The sequence below is a fragment of the Capra hircus genome, chromosome 4, assembly GCF_001704415.2.
Source record: "Capra hircus breed San Clemente chromosome 4, ASM170441v1, whole genome shotgun sequence".
Taxonomy (NCBI): Eukaryota; Metazoa; Chordata; class Mammalia; order Artiodactyla; family Bovidae; genus Capra; species Capra hircus.
This window is the reverse complement of record NC_030811.1, coordinates 75,184,591-75,208,586: the sequence shown is the minus strand read 5'-3', so window position 1 is coordinate 75,208,586 and position 23,996 is coordinate 75,184,591. Positions and strand designations below refer to the sequence as shown.

At 38.7% G+C, this 23,996-nt stretch overlaps 1 protein-coding gene across 3 annotated transcripts in view; it reads right to left on the bottom strand.

Moving 5' to 3' along the window:
* Positions 1–23,996, bottom strand: part of RELN (reelin) — a 544,299-nt gene that overhangs the window by 437,292 nt on the left and 83,011 nt on the right. The gene's annotated exons all lie outside the window — the stretch shown is intronic.

Here is a 23,996-nt window from a genome sequence, read left to right as displayed (position 1 = left end):
GGAATTCATTATCCATATCAAGAGAAAATGGACAAACATTTTGTGGCTGATAAGATTTTTTCTTTATGCATCAAATTCTTTAAAAAATATTCAACTGAAAGATATTCTTCATCATGGAATTTTGGAGAAGGGATTTATCCATATGCTAAAATCTATCAAAGCTATTTCCTGAGTCTGTACTAACAGAAGCTAACCCCAATTAGCCTTTCTCAATCAAGGGATTATCTTTCATGTACAAATTAATGCACATCTTGATTTTAAGCTATGGTGAATTATTTGTTTTGTAGGAACACAAAAGTCATTTTGATATTCAGAACAGCGAAAAAAAAAAGGTAATTCTAATTAAGCAAATCCTGTAATGTTATAATGTTATCTGGGAAACAGCTATGAGATAAGGATAGCTGTTTATGGACTAACAATTGTGATAACAATTCAGGTCAGCTAAACTTATCATTCCCTAATGAAATGTCACATTTTCTGACATTGTAAGGATGTATGTCATCACCAGTGACAACTCTATACACAAAAAATATCTGTCTTCATATTAGGTGTCATGGAGTTTATACTAGGCAGCTGCCACCCTTGAACAAATTACTAACAATCTAGTGGAGACATAAAGTGAACAAGCAGAAATTAAGAATAGGCAAAATAACTAGTGAAACAGCATACAAGTAAAGACAAAACAGTAAAAAGGACGATGTGAGGACCAGTGCAAGGTGATTTTCTGCTTCATGCAAGTGTTTTTCATATGTAGATTTCTATTAAGGGGTCTTTATTAATGAACAGAATAGTTACTGTACAACCTCTGATTGATCCCATCCCTGGTCCTTGCAGTGATTTAACTGTCAAAACAAAAGCATGTCAGTCATAATACAATGTAGCTACTGAATTCAGAATCTACTTCCTCTTCTAACTTCAAAATTTGGCACCCCAGGCAATCTCACAGTTTATATGAATTTGGTGTTGGATGATTAACCGTTAGGGGCTTCCTTGGTGGCTCAGATGGTAAAGAACCCATCTGCAATGCAGGAGACCTGGGTTCAATCCTTGAGTTAGGAAGATCCCCAGAGAAGGGAATGGATACCCACTACAGTATTCTTGCCTGGAGAATCCCACAGATAGAGGAATCTGGCAGGCTACAGTTCATGGGGTCGCAAAGAACTGGACATGACTGAGTGACTAAGTACTCACATACAATTAATAGTTATATTCAAGCGAGGGTTACTTGAATCCTTTATGATGATCTTAGGTGCAGCTAAGTGAACAGAAGACAATTTCCTAGCCATTGCACCTGAAAGGAAGAATGGAGGAGTCTGATACTAATACACTGTACAAGAACAAACCAAAAGATGAGTTGCAAGAGAGATGGACACTTGCATGAATGGGAAAATACTAACTCAAATATCGGCAACTAAAAGGAAATTACTGAAGTGAGAGCCAAAGTGCTAATAGAGAGTTGGGTATCCTATACAACAAAAAGTCAAAAGAAAAATAAATGGAGGGCGTGGCATAAACATGCTTTGTGGTCTACTCTGGTTGTGGCAGTTGCTTGGGAGGAAGGGATGGAGAACTAAGAGTTGAATGTTGTATTATTTAGAGGTTTCTGTGGTCAGACATGAGATCAACGGAGTCTAGACAAGAAGGACATTCACAAGAATGTCATATGCAGAAGAAGTGCTGTGTCTTTGCCCTAATTAGTATTTTGGTGGGTATATGGGTGTCATTGGTGGAAAGGAAGATGGGTGGCTGGATATAATGAAGAAGCAACAGAACTGGAAAGATCTATTTCCTCACCCTTGGCTTTGACAGTTCCAGAAGAATTCTACGAAGAATATGTTCATTTCTCATCTTATACATAGACATAATATGGAAAATAACTAGGACTGAATTAGCCCACAGAATTCTGGAGAAAACTCTCAGTGGCACTGATCAACTGTGCTCCTTTGTTCCAGAAGCTAGTGGTAAAATAGTAACTAGCCTCAGACCTCCAGCATTTTCATTGTCTTATCGCTCCTGAAGGGCTTCTCTACTGCTTCCAGATATTCCAGGGCATCTTGAGAGCTCTAAGTTTACTTTCTAGCCTGTCCCAAAATCTCACACAAATCTTCTTTCCCCTAACCCCACCATGGTTTCCAAAACTGATTTCTAGATCTGAGTTCTCCTATATTAGCCCTTCTAAGAAAAAAATATATATAACCTGGAATCAAATAAGTGTTTATGGAGTGAAGGTATAGAGATACCTTACTCTATAGATTTTATAATCCTCTAGAGATTCCTAGAGAGGAATCACAAGGGACTGCTGTTGTTCTTCTTACCTCATTGGGGATTTTCAATAGTCTCTTACCACAGATGAGGCTTAGACCACGATCTCTGAGACTGACTGTTGAAAGCCATGCAGAATTCCAAATGTTGAAGCAGAAACTGCTTTAGAATTTACATTTCCTTTATATTAGTACATTAGTAATATTTGGCATTGCCTAATCTCACCTTATCATTTAACTTTTCTAGTGACCACTTATTTAACCTCATGCTAAAGAGATGGTCTCGTTTTCTTTATCCACCCATTGATGGAAATTTAGGTTGTTTGTATATCTTGACTACTGTGAATAATGCTACATGGAACATGGGGGTACAGGTAAGTCTTTGAGATCCAGATCTCAATTTCTTTTGATATCTACCCAGAAATGAGATTGCTATATGAAATGGTACTTCTGTTTAAATATTTTGAGAATCCTTCATACCCTTTTCCACAGTGGCTGCACCAATATGTATATATATATATATACTCCCACTAACAGTACAGCAGGGTTCGCTTTTCTCTATATCCTCACCAACATCTGTTCTCCTATTTTTTATGACAGCCATCCTAACAAGCGTGAGGTGATAACTCACTGTGGTTTAGAGTTGCATTTCCCTGACGATTAGAAATGCTGCACACTATTTCGTAGGAGAAGACAATGGCACCCCACTCCAGTACTCTTGCCTGGAAAATCCCATGGGCGGAGGAGCCTGGTAGGCTGCAGTCCATGGGGTCGCTAAGAGTCGGACACGACTGAGTGACTTCACTTTCACTTTTCACTTTCATGCATTGGAGAAGGAAATGGCAACCCGCTCCAGTGTTCTTGCCTGGAGAATCCCAGGGACGGGGGAGCCTGGTGGGCTGCTGTCTATGGGGTCGCACAGAGTCGGACATGACTGAAGTGACTTAGCAGCAACAGCAATATTATTCAGCTTTAAAAGAGAACATTGTGCCACACGAAATAAGGCAGAGAAAGACAAATATTGTACGATCTAAAAGTCAAATACATAGAAGCAGGGAGTAGAACAGTACTTGTCAGGGGCTGGGGAAGGTATAAATGGGAGGTGTCAGACAGTTATACAAAATAAATAAGTTCCAAAGCTTTATTGTAGGGAAAAAAAAGAGGGCCTGAAAGTATAATAATAAGATTCTCTGGCAAAGTCATCACTCTATTCTTGGCTTCTGCAGAAAGTAGAAAGATATTCCCTCTGGATGAAAGAAGCCCCATAGTCCCAGTTTGGTAATCCATGGGTACCTTTTTCTGAAAGACTAGGTCCTGCACCAAAGCACAAAACTTGGCAAGCACACCAGGAGCCATATTTCAGCCCCAACCAGCAAGAGGCTTTGTATAAAGCACAGACTGCTCAGCTGCCGTTCACAACAGCTCTGTTCTCCAGTTTCCAGCCTTCTGTCTTATGTCTCTGGTGACTCCCACTGACCCATACTTATCATTCTGGCTTTCTGGTTCTCAGCCCCAAAAGTCCCCTGATGTTTCCACTTGGCCTGCTGGCCACCGACCCACAAGCCATGACCTCAGTGTGTTGAGGACCCATGAATTATAGCTCCTTCTTCTGATCCCGTCACCCAGCCCTGATTACAACAAAAGAGAAAAGGCAGAGGCCAAAACAGCCAATTATACAAGCTAATATTTATCAAGGGTGATAATGTCAGAAGTGGAGAGACAGTTTATACCATCCTGTAAATATTATAAGGTTGAAGGTCGCAGTCGCTTTAGAAGGTAAAAACAATCTATACTTTGTAACTAAAACACTCTTACTTTCTGACCTCACACATTTAGGAGGTGATTAGCATCGCTAGCCACCTTGAGCTAGACTGGAATGCTGATCGCGACAAAGCAGCCAATTCCATCTGAGAAGAGTACTAACGGCAGAGCGCTGAGGGCTGTTGCCTGTATTTTTCTTTTGAGAATGCTACCAGAAATGGAATGTGAAACTTACGAGCTAAAGTGCAAAACTCACAGAAAGTATGAAAAGCCAAATCAAATTTTATACTTCTGAACATAAAAGTTTAGTAAAGAAAGCCCTGGTAAGTCAGTCAGTCTCTTCAGTCGCTCAGTCGTGTCCAACTCTTTGTGACCCCATGAATCGCAGCACACCAGGCCTCCCTGTCCATCACCAACTCCCGGAGTTCACTCAGACTTATGTCTATCGAGTGGGTGATGCAATCCAGCCATCTCATCCTCTGTCATCCCCTCTTCCTCCTGCCCCAAATCCCTTCCAGAATCAGAGTCTTTTCCAATGAGTCAACTCTTCGCATGAGGTGGCCAAAGTATTGGAGTTTCAGCTTTAGCATCAGTCCTTCCAAAGAACACCCAGGACTGATCTCCTTCAGGATGGACTGGTTGGATTTCCTTGCAGTCCAAGGGACTCTCAACAGTCTTCTCCAACACCACAGTTCAAAAGCATCAACTCTCACATCCATACATGACCACTGGAAAAACCATAGCCTTGACTAGGCAGACCTTAGTCGGCAAAGTAATGTCTCTGCTTTTGAATATGCTATCTGGGTTGGTCATAACTTTCCTTCCAAGGAGTAAGCGTCTTTTAATTTCATGGCTGCAGTCACCACCTGCAGTGATTTTGGAGCCCCCAAAAATAAAGTCTGACACTGTTTCTACTGTTTCCCCATCTATTTCCCATGAAGTGATGGGAACAGATGCCATGATCTTCGTTTTCTGAATGTTGAGCTTTAAGCCAACTTTTTCACTCTTCTCTTTCACTTTCATCAAGAGGCTTTTTAGCTCCTCTTCACTTTCTGCCATAAGGTGTCATCTGCATATCTGAGGTTATTGACATTTCTTCCTGCAATCTTGATTTCAGCCTGTGCTTCCTCCAGCCCAGCGTTTCTCATCATGTACTCTGCATAGAAGTTAAATAAGCAGGGTGACAATACATAGCCTTGATGTACTCCTTTTCCTATTTGGAACCAGTCTGAGGTTCTTCCAAATGGATACGTTTTCTTTAGCTACCTACAAAGACTCAACTGCTTCCTTGATGGAAAGGAATGAGGCACTTTAGATGTATTAACCTTGACATTCTTGTCTAATGGCCTGCTGTAAGAAACATTTTTCCAGCCTTCTCCAAGTAGGTAGCACAGCACAGAGTTGATACCAGCTAAAAACATGACCTTTTCAACACTGACTTAGATGGCACTTTTTGAGTGGGCTTCTTTAAATTGTCACCAACTAGTTACCACCAGCTCAATTCTTTTTTCAATTCTATGATTTTCTTTTTTTTTATTGATACACCCTTTGATTCTCTTATGTTCCTTAACTTTACTCCAGACCCTCCCATGGAACTTCTGGAAATAGTTTTTGGTGGGCCTCTGTGCCTTTGGTTTTCCTCTCCCTGTGTCTTTTATGCACAGCAGCTGAAACCAGGTTCTGGATCTGCTTGGGTACAGGGAGTGGCACTCAGAACTTTTTCAAATGTTTCTATTTCTAGTTAAATGAGACTCTGACATTTCACCTAACTGCAGCTCTAGCACAATATGTCTATCAAGCTGTAGAGGACTGTCCTTGGGATTTCACATTGTGAGATTCTATTATGGGGAGACCAAGGTCCTTTTGCTATTTGAGCAATCAAGCTCCCTTAAGTGAGAACTAAACACTATGGAGAATGACTTGATTCTTGAGTCCCATTCTCTCTCTAAATCAGGAAGCGGATAATAGCAACTGAAAGTGAAATTCCATCAAAGTCTTTAGTTGCTTGAGAAGAAATTAACCGTTGATCTAACGGAGCACTTTTCCTTTTGCTGTTGCATTATACTACATGTGGTAATTAAGGTTACTGGTGAGGCAGGAGGCTTATCTCCAATGTGCTCCCAGTGACTTTGCATCAGGCTCAGTCAGCAGTCTTCCCTCTAGCACAACTCCTGCTGTAACACATCAATGGCTCCTCTTATAGCCTTTCTGCCCAGCTCTACAACAAACTCAATGCCATTTATCTTCTTCTCTCCATGTCAGCAATATTTTAATGGACACAATGGACATTTTTCTCACCCAGAATTATTCTACTTGTGAAATACTAGCTCTTCACATGTCAACTCTGACCAAATGCTCCTTTTCTTCTAGTTATTACCACTTTACCCCTACCTCACTGATCATTCATTAATCATTTATTCAACAAATACCTACTGCATTTATAACCTCAATGAGCCCTCCAATTCCTTTCCTTTTCTTGCTAATCACCATGTTTAGGATCCTCCTGGTCTCAGTTCCTTTTCCAACCAATTTAGACCCACTGTGCATCATGCTATTTGCACCATGGACACTCTCTTGTCAGCACCCTAGCTTCCCTTGCTTCAACCCAGGAAGCAGAGTGAAAGAGAGAAGAGAAGAATAGAGTGTGCTGGGGCAAAGGGTGAGAGGCAGCTCACTGTCCACCAAGAGTCTTGCTTCCCTGACACAGAAGAGAATTGTTGCTGAGAAGCAGCTGCTCCATGTAAAACTACATTTTCCAGCACACCTCCTCCCAAACCCCTTATATCTAGGTGAAGCCATATGACTACTTTTCACTCAGAGAATGTGAATAGAAATGATGTACCATTGCTGGGCTAAGGCAGTTAAGTAATTGCACTTTCTTTCCTCTCCTTTCTCTCTTCTATCAGCTGGAAATTGATGCCCAAGGTGACCTTAGAAGTCTTATGAAGATCACAGAGCCTCCATCAGTTATTCAGATTTGAATGACTATGTGAAGCAAACCCTCCATACTGACCAGAAATAACCATCATGGATAGACACACAAGTGAGGGGGAAAAGTCTCTACATCTAAGCACTAAAATTTTGCAGGAATATATGACAATATCTACAGGCTCATTAGCAAATTTAAAGGATCAAAGCAGGGATGGGAAAACAATCATTGAGAGCTCATGTTCTATGCTCAGTAGTTTTACCCTATAATTACAAACAGTCCTCACCACAGCCATGTGAAGATTCATTTCCCAGATGTGTATTAGGGAATTCGGGTAACTCCCTTTTATAAGATCACAACCAACTCTGCTCAGGTTTGCTTTGAAGTCTTTAAAAATTATAGAGGACTAATATACTGGTCCTAGATCTGATAGACAGAGTACCTGATGAACTATGGACGGAGCTTCGTGACACTGTACAGGAGACAGGGATCAAGACCATCCCCATGGAAAAGAAAGGTAAAAAAGCAAATTGGCTGTCTGAGGAGGCCTTACAAATAGCTGTGAAAGCAGAGAAGTGAAAAGCAAAGGAGAAAAGGAAAGATATAAGCATCTGAATGCAGAGTTCCAAAGAATAGCAAGGAGAGATAAGAAAGCCTTCCTCAGGGATCAGTGCAAAGAAATAGAGGAAAACAACAGAATGGGAAAGACTAGAGATCACTTCAAGAAAATTAGAGATACCAAGGGAACATTTCATGCAAAGATGGGCTCGATAAAGGACAGAAATGGCATGGACCTAACAGAAGCAGAAGATATTAAGAAGACGTGGCAAGAATACACAGACGAACTGTACAAAAATAGCTTCACAACCAAGAAAATCATGATGGTGTGATCACTCACCTAAGCCAGACATCCTAGAATGTGAAGTCAAGTGGGCCTTAGAAAGCATCACTACGAACAAAGCTAGTGGAGGTGATGGAATTCCAGTGGAGCTATTTCAAATCCTGAAAGATGATGCTGTGAAAGTGCTGCACTCAAGATGCCAGCTAATTTGGAAAACTCAGCAGTGGCCACAGGACTGGAAAAGGTCAGTTTTCATTCCAATCCCAAACAAAGGCAATGCTAAAGAAGACCCAAACTACCGCACAATTGCACTCATCTCACACGCTAGTGAAGTAATGCTCAAACTTCTCCAAGCTAGGCTTCAGCAATACGTGAACTGCGAACTTCCAGATGTTCAAGCTGGTTTTAGAAAAGGCAGAGGAACCAGAGATCAAATTGCCAACATCTGCTGGATCATTGAAAAAGCAAGAGAGTTCCAGAAAAACATCTCTTTCTGCTTTATTGACTATGCCAAAGACTTTGACTGTGTGGATCACAATAAACTGGAAAATTCCAAAAGAGATGGGAATACCAGACCACCTGACTTGCCTCTTGAGAAACCTGTATGCAGGTCAGGAAGCAACAGTTAGAACTGGACATGGAACAACAGACTGTTTCCAAATAGGAAAAGAAGTACGTCAAGGCTGAATATTGTCACCCTGCTTATTTAACTTCTATGCAGAGTACATCATGAGAAACACTGGGCTGGAAGAAGCACAGGCTGGAATCAAGATTGCCGGGAGAAATATCAATAATCTCAGATATGCAGATGATACCACCCTTATGGCAGAAAGTAAAGAGGAGCTAAAAAGCTTCTTGATGAAAGTGAAAGAGGAGAGTGAAAAAGTTGGCTTAAAGCTCAACATTCAGAAAACGAAGATCATGGCATCTGGTCCCACCACTTCATGGGAAATAGATGGGGAAACAGTGGAAACAGTGTCAGACTTTATTTTTGGGGGCTCCAAAATCACTGCAGATGGTGATTGCAGCCATGAAATTAAAAGACCCTTACTCATTGGAAGGAAAGTTATGACCAACCTAGATAGCATATTGAAAAGCAGAGATATTACTTTGCCAACAAAGGTCCGTCTAGTCAAGCTATGGATTTTCCAGTGGTCATGGATGGATGTGAGAGTTGGACTGTGAAGAAAGCTGATCCCCGAAGAATTGATGCTTTTGAACTGTGGTGTTGGAGAAGACTGTTGAGAGTCCCTTGGACTGCAAGGAGATCCAACCAGTCCATCCTGAAGGAGATCAGTCCTGGGTGTTCTTTGGAAGGACTGATGCTGAAGCTAAAACTCCAGTACTTTGGACACCTCATGCAAAGAGTTGACTCACTGGAAAAGACCCTGATGCTGGGAGGGATTGGGGGCAGGAGGAGAAGGGGATGACAGAGGATGAGATGGCTGGATGGCATCACCGACTTGATGGACATGCGTTTGAGTGAACTGCGGGAGTTGGTGATGGACAGGGAGGCCTGGCGTGCTGTGCTTCATGGGTCGCAAAGAGTTGGGCACGACTGAGTGACTGAACTGAACTAAACTGAATATACTGGTGATATTTTGTACTTTGGAATTTATGAATGACTGAGTGAGTGAAGTCACTGAGGCATGTCCAACTCTTTGCGACCCCATGGACTAAAGACTATCAGGCTCTTCCATCCATGGGATTTTCCAAGCAACAGTGCTGGAGTGGATTGCCATTTCCTTCTCCAGGGGATCTTCCCGACCCAGGAATTGAACCTGGGTCTCCCACACTGCAGGCAGACGCTTTACCATCTGAGCCACCAGGGAAGCCCTTGGAATTCATAAGATATCTCAAATATTTGAAAGAAAAATTATGAACAAGGAGTATAAAACCTTATTCAATAATTTTAAATATAATTTAAAATATGCTTTCATATTATACTTAGTTTTTTAATACTTTTTTATTTTTGGCTGTGCTGCATCTTCATTGATGCACAGACTTTTCTCTAGTTGCAGTGCATGGGCTTACTGCAGCTGCTCTCTTGTTGTGGAGCACGGGCTTTGGAACAGGTGGGCTTCGATAGTGTCAGCGTGTGGGCTTAGCAGTGGCTGCTCCCAGGCTCTAGAGCACAGGTTCAGTAGTTGTGGTGCACAGGCTCAGATGCACTGCATTATGTGGGAGCTTCCCGGATCAAAGATGGAATCCATGGCTTCTACATTGGCAGGCAGACTCTTTACCACTAAGCCATGAGGGAAGCCCTATATTTGTCACTTTAAAATGTAATTTAAAATATGGCAAAACCAATGCAATATTTTAAAGTAAAAAAAAAATAAAAATAAAATGTAATTTAAAATATACTGTTCTCCCCAACATTATGACCAATCACCTGACAAGGTCTCACAATTTAACCCTTTCACTTAGGGCTACCATTTCTCTGCCTTCCTCTTGGTATATCTTCATAAGTCTGCTCTGCACCTGACAAGCTGTAAATATAGGGCATGCTCTGCTTGATTATGAAGAGAATGCGAGAAACCTAAATACTTTCCTCTGGATATACCAAAGGAATAGATGATGCTTACATAATGAGGGAAAGGATGAGGATCAGGGGACAAGAGTAGAAAGTGAGTTCGTGGCAACAGAAAAGATACACTGAAGAAAGGAAGAAAAGTGGAGGCAGGGAGAAGAGAAGAGAAACACAAGATTAAAGGAAGGATAAAACGGAGTAGAGAATTGAAATAAATGAGCAACCACTTAGAAGCAAAATCAGAAAAAATAAGTAAGAGCACTGAAAAGGATCTAAAAGGAAGCCTTCAATAAAATGAAAAGGAGAAAATATTTGCAAATGTGATAAGTAGTACAAAAAAATATAAGGAATTTGTATAATTCAATAGCAAAAACACTCAATCTGATTTTAAAATGAGCAGAGGACAATTTCCAAGGATGGCACAAAGATGGTCAACAGATACGTGAAAAGATGCTCATCATCACTAATCATCAGGGAAATGCAAATCAAAATCACAGTGATATATTACCTCACACTTTTCTCTAATGGCTATCGCCAAAAAGACAAGAAATAACAAGTATTGATGAGGATGTGCAGGAAAGGGAACCTCTGTACACTGTTGGTGGAAATGTAAATTGGGACAGCCACTATGGAAAAGTGTAGAGGTTGCTCAAAAAATTAAGAATAAAGCCAAAATATGATCTGGAAATTCCACTTCTGGATATTTATCTAAAGAAAATGAAAACATTAACCTGAAAAGATAGATGCAATCCTATGTTCATTACAGCATTATTCATAGTAGCCAAAATATGGCAATAACCTACGTGTCCATCAATGAATGAATACAGAAGATGTGATGTATAACAGACATACACACCCACACATATATATATTATTCAGCCATAAAAATATTTATATTTTATTCATCCATAAAAACAGAATGAAACCTTGCCATTTGTAGCAATATGGAAGGACCCTGAGGGCATTATATACTAAGCAAAATAAGTCAGACAGAGAAAAATAAATACTGTATGATCTCTTTTACATATGAAATTTAACAAACAAATAAACCAAGCTCACAGATACAGAAAATGGATTGGTGCTTGCCAGAGGTAGGGCAGTGGAGTTACAGAAATGTTTTTTGCCATTAATGTTAAATTGCAGATCAGTGGAAATTTCAGTCAACTTTTCAAGAGTAGAGTATTTCATAGCCCTCCTTGTTTTACAAGCCAAATTTTTTCTGTCCATACAGAGAAACAAAGAAGCTATGTTGAGATAAGTGTTTTTTTTCCTATTAATTTGAGATCATCCTAAATACTTCTTAACTATATTTTCACATGCACAAATCTATCCATTAGTGCTTTTTGGAGAGGGATGATGGGTGGGGAGTGCAACATAAAGATTATTGGCTATTTTATTTTTTAAAAAATGGGGCAAAATGGGTGAAGGGGTTCAAAAAGTAAAAAGTTCCAGTTATAAAGTAAATGAGTTGTGGGGTGTAAGTTGGAGCATGGTAGCTAGAGTTAATAATACTATATTGCATATTCGGAAGTTGCTAAGAAAGTAATCTTAGAAGTCCTTATCACAAGAAAAAAAATTGTATAACAATGTATGGGAATAAATGTTAACTAAGCTTATCAGGGGTGACCATTTATATAGTATCAAATCATTACGGTATACATCTACAAAAAATATAATGTTACACCAATTTAAAAGAGTAAATTAGTGAGAACCCACCTGGATTCAGAGGGAGAGAAAATAAGTAAAAGCACTGAAGAGGGACTAAAAAGAGGAGTTAAAAAAAAAGAAGAAAGAAAAGGAAAAAGAAGTGGGACAGGGATAAAGAAAATAAAAGGAAAAGTAAGGAGTACCAATAAAAGTCATCATCCCTGTCTTAAGCCTGGTGTGCTCCTTCCATCAGTTGTTAAATCTCTTGCTCTCCCTCCACTGTTGCCCCTCTCTGTCTAGGCATCTTGTCTTATTTCCAAGCAATCTAGCTCACGCAGAAACTCAGGGTTGGGGGTGGGGGTGGGGGTGTGTGTGTCAACATATCCATCTCTGACATAGCCCTTTTTCCTACATAAAACTGTAGTAGTTCAGTTCAGTCGCTCAGTCGTGTCCAACTCTTTGTGACCCCATGGATTGCAGCACGCCAGGCTTCCCTGTCCATCACCAACCCCTGGAGTTTACTCAAACTCATGTTCGTTGAGTCGGTGATGCCATCCAACCATCTCATCCTCTGTCATTCCCTTCTCCTCCTGCCTTCAATCTTTCCTAGCATCAGGGTCTTTTCCAATGATTCGGTTCTTTGCATCAGGGGGCCAAAGTATTGGAGCTTCAGCTTCAGCATCAGTCCTTCCAATGGGTATTCAGGACTGATTTCATTTAGGATTGACAGACTGGATCTCCTTGTAGTCCAAGGGATTCTCAAGAATCCTCTCCAACACCACAGTTCAAAAGCATCAATTCTTTGGCACTCAGCTTTCTTTATAGTCCAACTCTCACATCCATACATGAGTACTAGGAAAACCATAGCTTTGACTAGACGGACCTTTGCTGTAAAGTAATGCCTCTTCTTTTTAATATGCTGTCTAGGTTAGTCAAACCTTTTCTTCCAAGGAGCAAGCGTCTTCTAATTTCATGGCTGCAGTCACCATCTGCAGTGACTTTGGAGCCCAAGAAAATAAAGTCTCTCACTGTTTCCCCATCTATTTGCCATGAAGTGAAGGGACCAGATGCCATGATCTTAGTTTTCTGAATGTTGAGTTTTACTTTACAATATTATAGTGGTTTTTGCCATACATTGACATGAATCAGCCATGGGTGTACATGCATTCCCCATCCTGAACCCCCCAGCCACCTCCCTCCCCATCCCATCCCTCTGGTTCATGCCAGTGCACCAGCTCTGAGCACCCTGTCTCATGCATCAAACCTGGACTGGCAATCTGTTTCACATATGATAATACACATGTTTCAATGCTATTCTCTCAAATCATCCCACCCTCGTCTTTTCCCACAGAGTCCAAAAGACTGTTCTATACATCTGTGTCTCCTTTGCTGTCTCACATATAGGGTTATCATGGGCATCTTTCTAAATTCCATATATATGAGTTAGTATACTGTATTGGTGTTTTTCTTTCTGACTTACTTCACTCTATATAATAGGCTCTAGTTTCATCCACCTCATTAGAACTGATTCAAATGTATTCTGAATGTTGAGTTTTAAGCCAACTTTTTCACTCTCCTCTTTCACTTTCATCAAGAGGCTCTTTAGTTCTTCTTCACTTTCTGCCATAAGGGTCACGTCATCTGCATATCTGAGGTTATTGATATTTCTCCCAGCAATCTTGATTCCAGCTTGTGCTTCATCCAGTTCAGCATTTCTCATGATGTACTCTGCATATAAGTTAAATAAGCAGGGTGACAATATACAATCTTGATGTACTCCTTTCCCATCTTTGGAACCAGTCTGTTGTTCCATGTCCAGTTCTAACTGTTGCTTCCTGATCTGCATACATATTTCTCAGGAGGCAGGTCAAGTGGTCTGGTATTCCCATCTCGTTCAGAATTTTCCACCATTTGTTGTGATCCACACAGTCAAACGCTTTGGCATAGTCAATAAAGCAAAAGTAGATGTTTTTCTGGAACTCTCTTGCCTTTTTGATGATCCAGCAGATGTTGGCAATTTGATCTCTGGTTCCTCTGCGTTTTCTAAATCCAGCTTGAACATCAGGAAGTTCATGGTTCACGTATTGCTGAAGCCTGGCTTGGAGAAGTTTGAGCGTTACTTTACTAGTGTGTGAGATGAGTACAACTGTATGGTAGTTTGGGCATTCTTTGGCATTGCCTTTCTTTGGGTTGGAATGAAAACTGACCTTTTCTGGTACTGTGGCCACTGCTGAGTTTTCCAGATTTGCTGGCATATTAAGTGTAGCACTTTCACAGCACCATCTTTTAGGATTTGAAATAGCTCAACTGGAATTCCATCACCTCCACTAGCTTTGTTTGTAGTGATGCTTCCTAAGGTCCACTTGACTTCGCATTTCAGGATGTCTGGCTCTAGGTGAGTGATCACACCATCGTAGTTATCTGGGTCATGAAGATCTTTTTTGTATAGTCCTTTTGTGTATTCTTGCCACCTCTTCTTAATATCCTCTGCTTCTGTTAGGTCCATACCATTTCTGTCCATTATCGAGCCCATCTTTGCATGAAATGTTCCCTTGGTATCTCTAATTTTCTTGAAGAGATCTCTAGTCTTTCCCATTCTGTTGTTTTCCCCTATTTCTTTGCATTGATCACTGAGGAAGGCTTTCTTATCTCTCCTTGCTATTCTTTGGAACTCTGAATTCAAGTGGATATATCTTTCCTTTTCTCCTTTGCCTTTTGCTTCTCTTCTTTTCTCAACTATTTGTGAGGCCTCCTCTGACAACCATTTTGCCTTTGGGCATTTCTTTTTCTTGGGGATGGTCTTGATCACTGCCTCCTGTACAATGTCACGAACCTCTTATAGTTCTACTTGTACTCTGTTTATTTGTCTACCCTTGAATCTATTTCTCACTTCCACTGTATAATCATAAGGGATTTGATTTAGGTCATACCTGAATGGTCAAGTGGTTTTCCCTACTTTCTTTAAGTATGAATTTGGCAATAAGGAGCTCATGATCTGAGCCACAGTCAGCTCCTAGTCTTGTTTTTGCTGACTGTATAGAGCTTCTTCTTTGGCTGCAGAGAATATAATCAATCTGATTTTGGTATTGACCAGCTGGTGTGTCCATGTGTAGTGTCTTCTCTTATATTGTTGGAAGAGGGCGTTTGCTATGACCAGTACATTCTCTTGGCAAAACTCTATTAGCCTTTGCCCTGCTTCGTTTTGTACCCCAAGGCCAAATTTGCCTGTTATTCCAGGTAGCTCTTGACTTCCTACTTTTGCATTCCAGTCCTGTATAATGAAGAGGACATCTTTTTTGGGTGTTAATTCTAGAAGGTCTTATAGGTCTTCATAGAACCATTCAATTTCAGCTTCTTCAGCATTACTGGTCGGGGCATAGACTTGGATTATTCTTATATTGAATGTGCCTTGGAAACGAACAGAGATCATTCTGTCATTTTTGAGACTGTATCCAGGTACTATATTTTGGACTCTTTTGTTGACTATGAATGGCTACTCCAATTAGTCTAGGGGATTCTTGCCCACAGTAGTAGATATAATGGTCATCTGAGTTAAATTCACCCATTTCAGTCCATTTTAGTTTGCTGATTCCTAAAATGTCAATGTTCATTCTTGCCATGTCCTGTTTGATCACTTCCAATTAGCCTTGATTCATGGACCTAGCATTCCGGGTTCCTATGCAAGATTGTTGTCTACAGCATCGGACTTTACTTCCATTACCTGTCACATCCAAAACTGGGTGCTGTTTTTGCTTTGACTCCATCTCTTCATTCTTTCTGGAGTTATTTCTCCACAGTCACAGAAAACTAACCAAACTGATCACATGGACCACAGCCTTGTCTAGCTCAATGAAACTATGAGCCATGCCATGTAGGGCCACCCAAGATGGATGGGTCATGCCATAGAGTTCTGACAAAACATGGTCCACTGGAGAAGGGAATGGCAAACCACTTCAGTATTCTTACCTTGAGAAGCCTATGAACAGTATGAAAAGGCAAAAAGGTATGACACTGAAAGATGAACTCCCCAGGTCGGTAGGTGCTCAATATGCTACTGGAGAAGAGTAAAGAAATAACTGTAGTAGTAACTGTTTCAATTATTCAGAAGATAATTTGAGATCTAATTTTTTTTTAATTTAAAATTTCTTGGACCAAACGATTTTTTTTTAAATTTAGGTCCAATTGCATATGCCGTTTTTCTAAATAATGACTTTAGTTCAAAAGCCAGTGCATCCCTTCAAGACTATAACTTATTTTGCTTATTTTTTTAATTCCCTAGCATAAAAATTAGTGTTTAGTTTAAAATGAAAATCACTAGGTTTTGCCAGCATAATACTGCCTTTATTTTAAATATGGACTCATACTATCATTTGGAAACTAAGATCAATTTAGAAAATTCCTCTATGCCTACAGGAAATAATATAGCTCAGAATATACCTGTAATCAATCATTAATCTATATGGTAGATGTATAACAGGAAATATGATGTCTTAGCCAAAAGGATCTTTAGTTCTGAGTCCAATATAGGAGTTTCCAAAAAGAGAAGAGTAACTCTGGGGCAGGTTTCTGAGTCTGACAGTGCAGAAAAGAGCCTTAAACGAAGACCAGAAGGATCTCTCTGCACAGCCCAGTTGCACGGGCAGAGGAGAGAGAGACAATGCATAGGGAGAAAAGAAAGAAATGAAGGTTTCCCTTCCTGCTTCCCAAGCTGCATTCACAGGGGACTCCATGGAGGATGGAATATAAGAATGCCAGCACACAGCTAGAGATGAGCCAGACTCCCCCAGATATTCCTTACAGGATCCAGAGGCCTCAAGTAGGGGCCATAAAATTGGACCCTGGAATGTGAGCACTCAAGTTGAGACTCTTCTCTTTCTCCTCATGTTCATCTCTAGCTTGAATGGTTAACCTCCTTTGTAGGGCAATTTTCACAAAGGAATAAAAGTTATCACTGCCATAATGAATGAGAACAATCAGAGAAACACAATAATTCATTGAAATATGGATATCGAGGGGCTCCTCAACAACTCTTGAAACATGTATCATTCAAATTTGCGCCTTAGATGAATAACATATTATTACATGGTCTTGTTCGCTGAGGAGGCTTACTAGCCATTAAAACTACAAATGCTAAATCTTATATGCCAAAGATCTCATATATATAAATGTGTGCGTGCATTCTGAGTCACTTCAGTTATGTCCAAGTCTTTGCTACCCGGTGGACTGTAGCCCGCCAGCCTTCTCTGTCCATGGGATTCTCCAGGCAAGAATACTGGATTGGGTAGCCATTTCCTCCTCCAGAGATCTTCCACACCCAGCCACTGAACCCAGGTCTATAATGTCTCCTGCATTGGCAGATGAGTTCTTTACCAGTAGCAACATCTAGAAATTCCGTAATGTATATAAAATATTTGAACACAAATGCACACAGACTTAAGCAAACAGTGTTAGAGGCACCCTGTAAAGCAGTGAGTGCTTTTCAAACTTTAAAATCATGAAACAATAAGTATCTTTGTTATGATGTGTTGAAATATTAACTAAAGAATATTACATATCCCAAGGCTGAAGATAATTAAATTATAGGAACATGTATAAATGATAAGCAAATTGGTTAATTGATTCCCCATCATCAGAAGAGAAGACAAATCAAGAGAAGTAAAACAGTCACTTATTCTTTTGTTCTTTGAAGACAGACTACTTTTAGGTATGACTAAGTCCTAAATATATGAGAATAAACCAAAACATTAGAATTCCTATTTCAATAACAATTTTCAGAATTTTCAGTGTTAAATATTAAGTGGGTTAAGGTTTAAAATGTTCCTATTACAAACTTTTCTTTATTCATTTCTATTTTATTTCAAAAGAAAGCAGCAAAAATATTCTTCATTTCCACCATCATTTATGAAACTAGTTTTCCGAAGTGTTCTATCAGCTTTTGAACAATTCAACACTTTATTATTTACAAAACTTCTAGTTCTAAAATATTTCTATATACAGTACACTCTTCGCTACAGTAGATTTTGAAAAAAAATTAATAAAATGTATGCATTCATAAATAATTGAATTTTTATTTTTTACCAGTGATTAAAAGACTCCCTAAACAAATGGAATTTTAAAACATTTAAATCTAAAGTGGTATTAAATACTTGACACTACCCACTGACTTGTTTAAATGAACAAATTTAAAATTTAAAAGCATGCTATTATTCAATAAAAATATTTACTTTTAAAAAAGGGTTTAATCTTTTGTGTTGTTTTTTTGTTCGTTTTGAAAAGCAACAAAATAGTAACTTCTACGTTAACAAAAACAAAGAAAATTGGGAGTCAAGCTTTTATTTTCTTCTAGGTGAAATCTCCCAACTATCCATTTCATTCATTCAAGTCCTAACACTAAAATGCTGAAAAACACAGAGGAGTCTGTGGCCCAATTCCATGAGAATATTTAAAGAGTGAGAAAGCCCATGCAATTATTAGGGTCAAAATAGCAGTAGAATGCAACCAGCAGTTGGTATTTTTAATATTAAGAGTCAACGACACTAATTCTTTAATGTAATGACTGTCTGCCTTTATGCAGTGTTACACTAAGCCAAAGTCACAGTCTTAACTCCACCCATGCTCTGCTCTGGTTCAACAATGTAACCTTTACATATTGTGTATATTTATTTATTTATTTAACAAGAGAAGTTCATCTGTAAACTTTCTTGACCAACCTTGACTTGGCACCAACTCATCAATTAATTAACTCTTAACAGGTTCTTCTATATATGACTGCCACACAGATATTTCATCTTCCTGTTAATTGGTAATTATGCATTGGCAAGAAAAACAGTGTTTCTTTCCAATTATCCCAGAACTCAGTGATTATTTAAACTTGGCTAATTAGCATTAGAGGGCTGTACTTCTTCTGGGCAAATTGTGTTTGATAATCCCTATTAAAATATACATGGTGGTTGTTGACTTGTAACAAGAAAAAAAGTGGCAGTTCAAAGGGTATTAGATACCGGACCAGGCAAATGGGGGCCCATTAAAATTTTCCCAACTGCTCTAATGAGAATGCCGAGGGTCATTTCTGCCTAATTTACCATCTGTTTGGTTTCTGGCATGTGTCTCTAGTGTGAAGGGAGTGTCCTAAAGCCCATTTGGCTTATCACAGTGTAATCCAGTAGTCTGAAGCAATTTCAGTTGTTTAAAGTGGCACATTAAAATCAGAACCTTACACATGTGAATGGAAAAGTTTTAGGTATAAAAATGATGTCACATAATGGAGTTTCCTGATTTCTTTTTAAATACAAGCAGGCAATACTCAAAGAGAAACTTTTAGACAGATTCCATATGCATTCTGGTATCTGCTCTCTAGTTACCCAAATGTTATGATGATTGAAAAATATGTACTTTTTAGGCTCCATCACCTGGAACACACATTTTAAAAACTCAGATTTGCATTAAGGCAGGCAACAGATCCCTAGATGAGGCACCAATACCACTGAGAAGATAATAGGCAAGCCACAAATGGGGGAATACTTTTACAAAACATACCTCTGATAAAGGACTGGTACCCAGGATGTATTAAAACTCCTATAACTCAAAGATTAAAAAAAAAACAAACCTCAATTTTTAAAAGAATGAGCATAAGATTTGAACTTGACAAAAGTGGCCAATGAGCACATGAGAAAGTGGTCAACATCAGTAGTCAATGCAAATTAAAACTACAACATGACACCACAATACAGGCACAAAAATGGTTAAAATTAAAAACAATAACGATGTTTAATATAGGTGAAGATGCAAAGCAACTGCAACTCTATTACTAATTTGGTAAGAGTGTAAAAAGGTATAACCACTCTGGAAAAGATCTGGCAGCTTCTTATGAAATGAAAACCATACACTACTAAGTATTTATTCAATAAAAATAAAAGCATATATTCACAAAAAGACTTATACAGGTATGTTTATATGCAGCTATGTGAACAACAACATATAGCTGTATGCACAATAATCATAACAATAAAAAAATAGAAAAGCAAAAAAATGCTAGTCAGTAATAAGAAAGAGCAAGCTACTGATGGATACAACAAGGATAGTTCTCACAAATGTTGTGTCTAGTGAGAGAAGCCTTATACAGAAGAGTACATACTGAATGAGAGCATTTACAACAGTTCAAGAACATGAAAAATGTACCTCTGGTGGAATAAAATAAACATAATTGCCTCTGGGTAGTGGGAGTAAGGCAATGGCAACCCACTCCAGTACTCTTTCCTGGAAAATCCCATGGATGGAAGAGCCTAGTAGGCTGCAGTCCATGAGGTTGCTAGGAGTCAGACACGACGGAGCGACTTCACTTCAATGCATTGGAGAAGGAAATGGCAACCCACTCCAGTGGTCTTGCCTGGAGAATCCCAGGGATGGGGGAGCCTGGTGGGCGCCATCTATGGGGTCGCACAGAGTCGGACATGACTGAAGGACTTGGCAGCAGCACCAGCAGTGGGAGTAAAAGTTAGTGAAGGAAAGGGAACTTTTGGGGATTAAGGTCTGTATTTTGATAAGGGTTTGCATTACACAGAAGTGTAGACTTATCAACTCTCTTTTCATGTATCCTTGAGATTTATGCATTATACTGTATACAAACTTGGACTTCCCTGGTGGCTCACATGGTAAAGTGTCTACCTACAACGTGGGAGACCCGGGTTCAATGCCTGGGTCAGGAAGATCCCCTGGAGAAGGAAATGGCAACCCACTCCAGTACTCTTGCCTGGAAAATCCCATGGACTTAGATCTTCCCTGTAGCTCAGATGGTAAAGAATCTGCCTACAATGCAGGAGACCTGGGTTTGATCCCTGGGTCAGGAAGATCCTCTAGAGAAGGGAATGGCAATCCACTCCAGTATTCTTGCCTGGAGAATCCCATGGACAGAGGAGCCTGGCGGGCTAGAGTTCATGGGGTCCCAAGGAGTTGGATATGACTGAGCAACTAACACTGCTGCTACTGTATATAACTTTACCAAGGTGGTAGGTACTCACCGTAAAATTCTTTCAACTTTGATGTATATGTGAAAATTTTCATAAAATAAAATGTTAAAAGTAGATTGAGATTACTTCAAATTTCTATACTTTCTAAAATAATATCAACTCATTAGATGAGTACCTACACATATTATAAAACCATGTAAACATGACTGATAACATTTCTTTCACCAATTGATTTGGTCACATCAGCTTTGCACATGGGGGCATAGATACCACTGCTTCTGTGTTTCATTTTTGTGCTTCTACCAATGTGCCTATCTGCTGAGTTCCCTTTGGTAACCATAAGTTTGTTTTCTATATCTGTGAGTCTATTTCTGTTTTGTAAATAAATGTCAACAAATAAGTGGATAAATAAGATATTGAATATCCATACAATGGATTATTTTTTAGCCATACATAAGCATGAAGCACTTAATTTTTAAAATATACTTCAGTATGGATGAACTTGAAACCATAAGTAAAAGGACCTAGTCACAAAAGGTCCAATACTATTATTTAATTTATATAAAATGTCCAGAATAGCTATACAGACAGAAATTTAGTAGTTGCCATGGGATTGGAGGAGGCGTGATTTGGGACTGACTGTTAATTTAAGATATAAGGTTCGCTCTGGGGTGATGGAAATATTTTCAAATTAGTGGTGATGGTTGCAGAACGTAGTGAATATACTAAGAATCACTGAACTGTACACTCTTAAATGGAAAGTTTTACGTTATGTGAATTATAGCTCAAAAAATAAAACAAACAAAAAGCATATTAAAAATTATAAGAAGTACTGTTTACCTTTCTTTAACCAAGATTTTTTTACCCTTTTTCCATGTGAGACTTATTAGTATACAAGGAGAAACTAGATGTTCACAAGAAACAGTGTGAGAAAAGCTGTTATCAACACAACATTTTAAAATTCATTGTAAGATGTGGATGATACCATCTTCTTGTTGAAACTGCAGCAAGAAAGAGAGAAAAGGGAGGGGAGGGCTAGGGGCTTAAGGATAGACTTCACCAACCTCATCATTGGTCTAGAGCTGGTCATTTGTCCCATTCTGTAGAAGCAGAAAGCCAAATCCCAACTGAATTCTTTTATTAATAACAGATTTCTCTCCATTTTTATTATTATTGTTAGAAATGCTGTTGGATCATTTGAGGTTAAATGTCAGGTTAAAAAGAATCTTCTCCCAATGCAAATAATTATTTTAAACAAAGAATAATTAAGGATAAACAAAACATCTTTCCAGAGCCTGATGTCTGATAGCACCATTTATTTTACTTTTAACTTGCTATTTACTAGAGTTCACCAGGAGAGGAACTTACTGAAAGAGAACCAGAAATAACATAATTAACTAGATAATAACAACAACATGGTTCTGATGTATGAAAACACATAGAAAGAAGAGCAGGAGGAGAGCTCACTCTGGACTTTTACCAAAATATTAACAATTTTTGCTATTCTGTTTTTCAAAACTGGCAACTCCCACACTATCAAGTATCTTCCATTCAGACATTCAGAGTCCTGAAAACAGTAATTTAGTTGTATGCTTGCTTCAGAGAGCAGCCTACACATCTATTAAGCCACATGCAAAACTCAGCATCAGAGGGTTGAATATAAACCACAGAACAGAAGACAAGAGTGAAAACAGAACTGGCATTTTGTGAAATGCCTTTATTGGACTCCTACACCTATTTTCAAATTCACATGTTGTATTCAGAACTATTTCCCAAGCAATGCCAAGAATTTACTTTCACTTTTTAAAAATACTTCAAAGATAGTCATCAGAATGATTTTCAGGAAGTAATAATATTATAAAGTTATTTCAAATTATTCCTAAATTTAGCTGCTAGGAAAAGGTCAACCTTATCCAAGAGTATTTAAAAATCAACTACTGTGAACATGAAACATAACCTCATTTATCATTACTTGGATACCTTAAAAAAGGACTGGAAAACCTGAAGAGGAAACTACACTAGAAGCTAAATAACCACTAGACCAGCTGTTCTGAAGTTTATTCTCTTAAGCATGTGCTCGATCTTGTCTCTGGTTAAAGTGGACAGATTGACAGGCTGTGAAAAGCCTCACTCTCAAAGAAAAACAGTTTTCTTTTATTAGCAAAGACATACTATTACAAAGTGGCTTTAAAAATTATTATTTAAGAAAAAGAGAGAAAAGTATTTCTGATTCTGTTTTTATCCAGTGAGCAGTAAGACCTCACTTACAGAAACAATTTTACAGAGCAATAAGACCTCATTTATCTTCCATAATTTTTGTTAAAAACTTAGGCATGAGAAAGCACCCCCACATAATGACCTACTGCTCTGTCCTTGTTGCTTGGCGTTCAGCCTTTGGGGCAAATATTTTCTTTAATGAGAGAAATAAGGCTATATTTGCCAAGACAGAGGAGTCTCTTTGCCAATAATTTTTAAACACTAACAGACAAAATTATAACAAAACAATTTCAAAATTCATAACTTATACAGCACAGTGGCAACTTTTACTAGAATCTGCTCTAAAAATATGACTTTACCAATGTTTTTATTTGTGAGCAGCCAATTTACTGTGTTCCTGAGCACGGGATTTGAGTAAGAATAAGGAAGGGAATGGAGCTTAAAAGAATTCTTTCTTAGAGATACATTTTAAAAGTACCTACAGTGATTTCTGAGCACATATCTTACCAGGGCTGAATTTTTCTATCTAGAATATGCATCCAGAGAAGACAGACAAGTTAAATAATTAAAGAGCTATGAAATGGATGAATCATAGGTCAAGTATGGGGATTTTTTTAGTTTTTTTATTTGGTTGGTTTTTTGTCATTTGTTTGCTCTTTGTCTAAAGGAAAGAACTACTTTTAAACAAATACATACCATTTTCAATTATATAAAAAATTATATTAAAAACATTTGAAGTTATGCAAAGTATTACACATATATACCAGAAAACCTTTAATCACATCACTTGACTAGACTTTAATGAAGTCTATTCTCTTCAACTATGTTCCCAAAAAATTAGAGT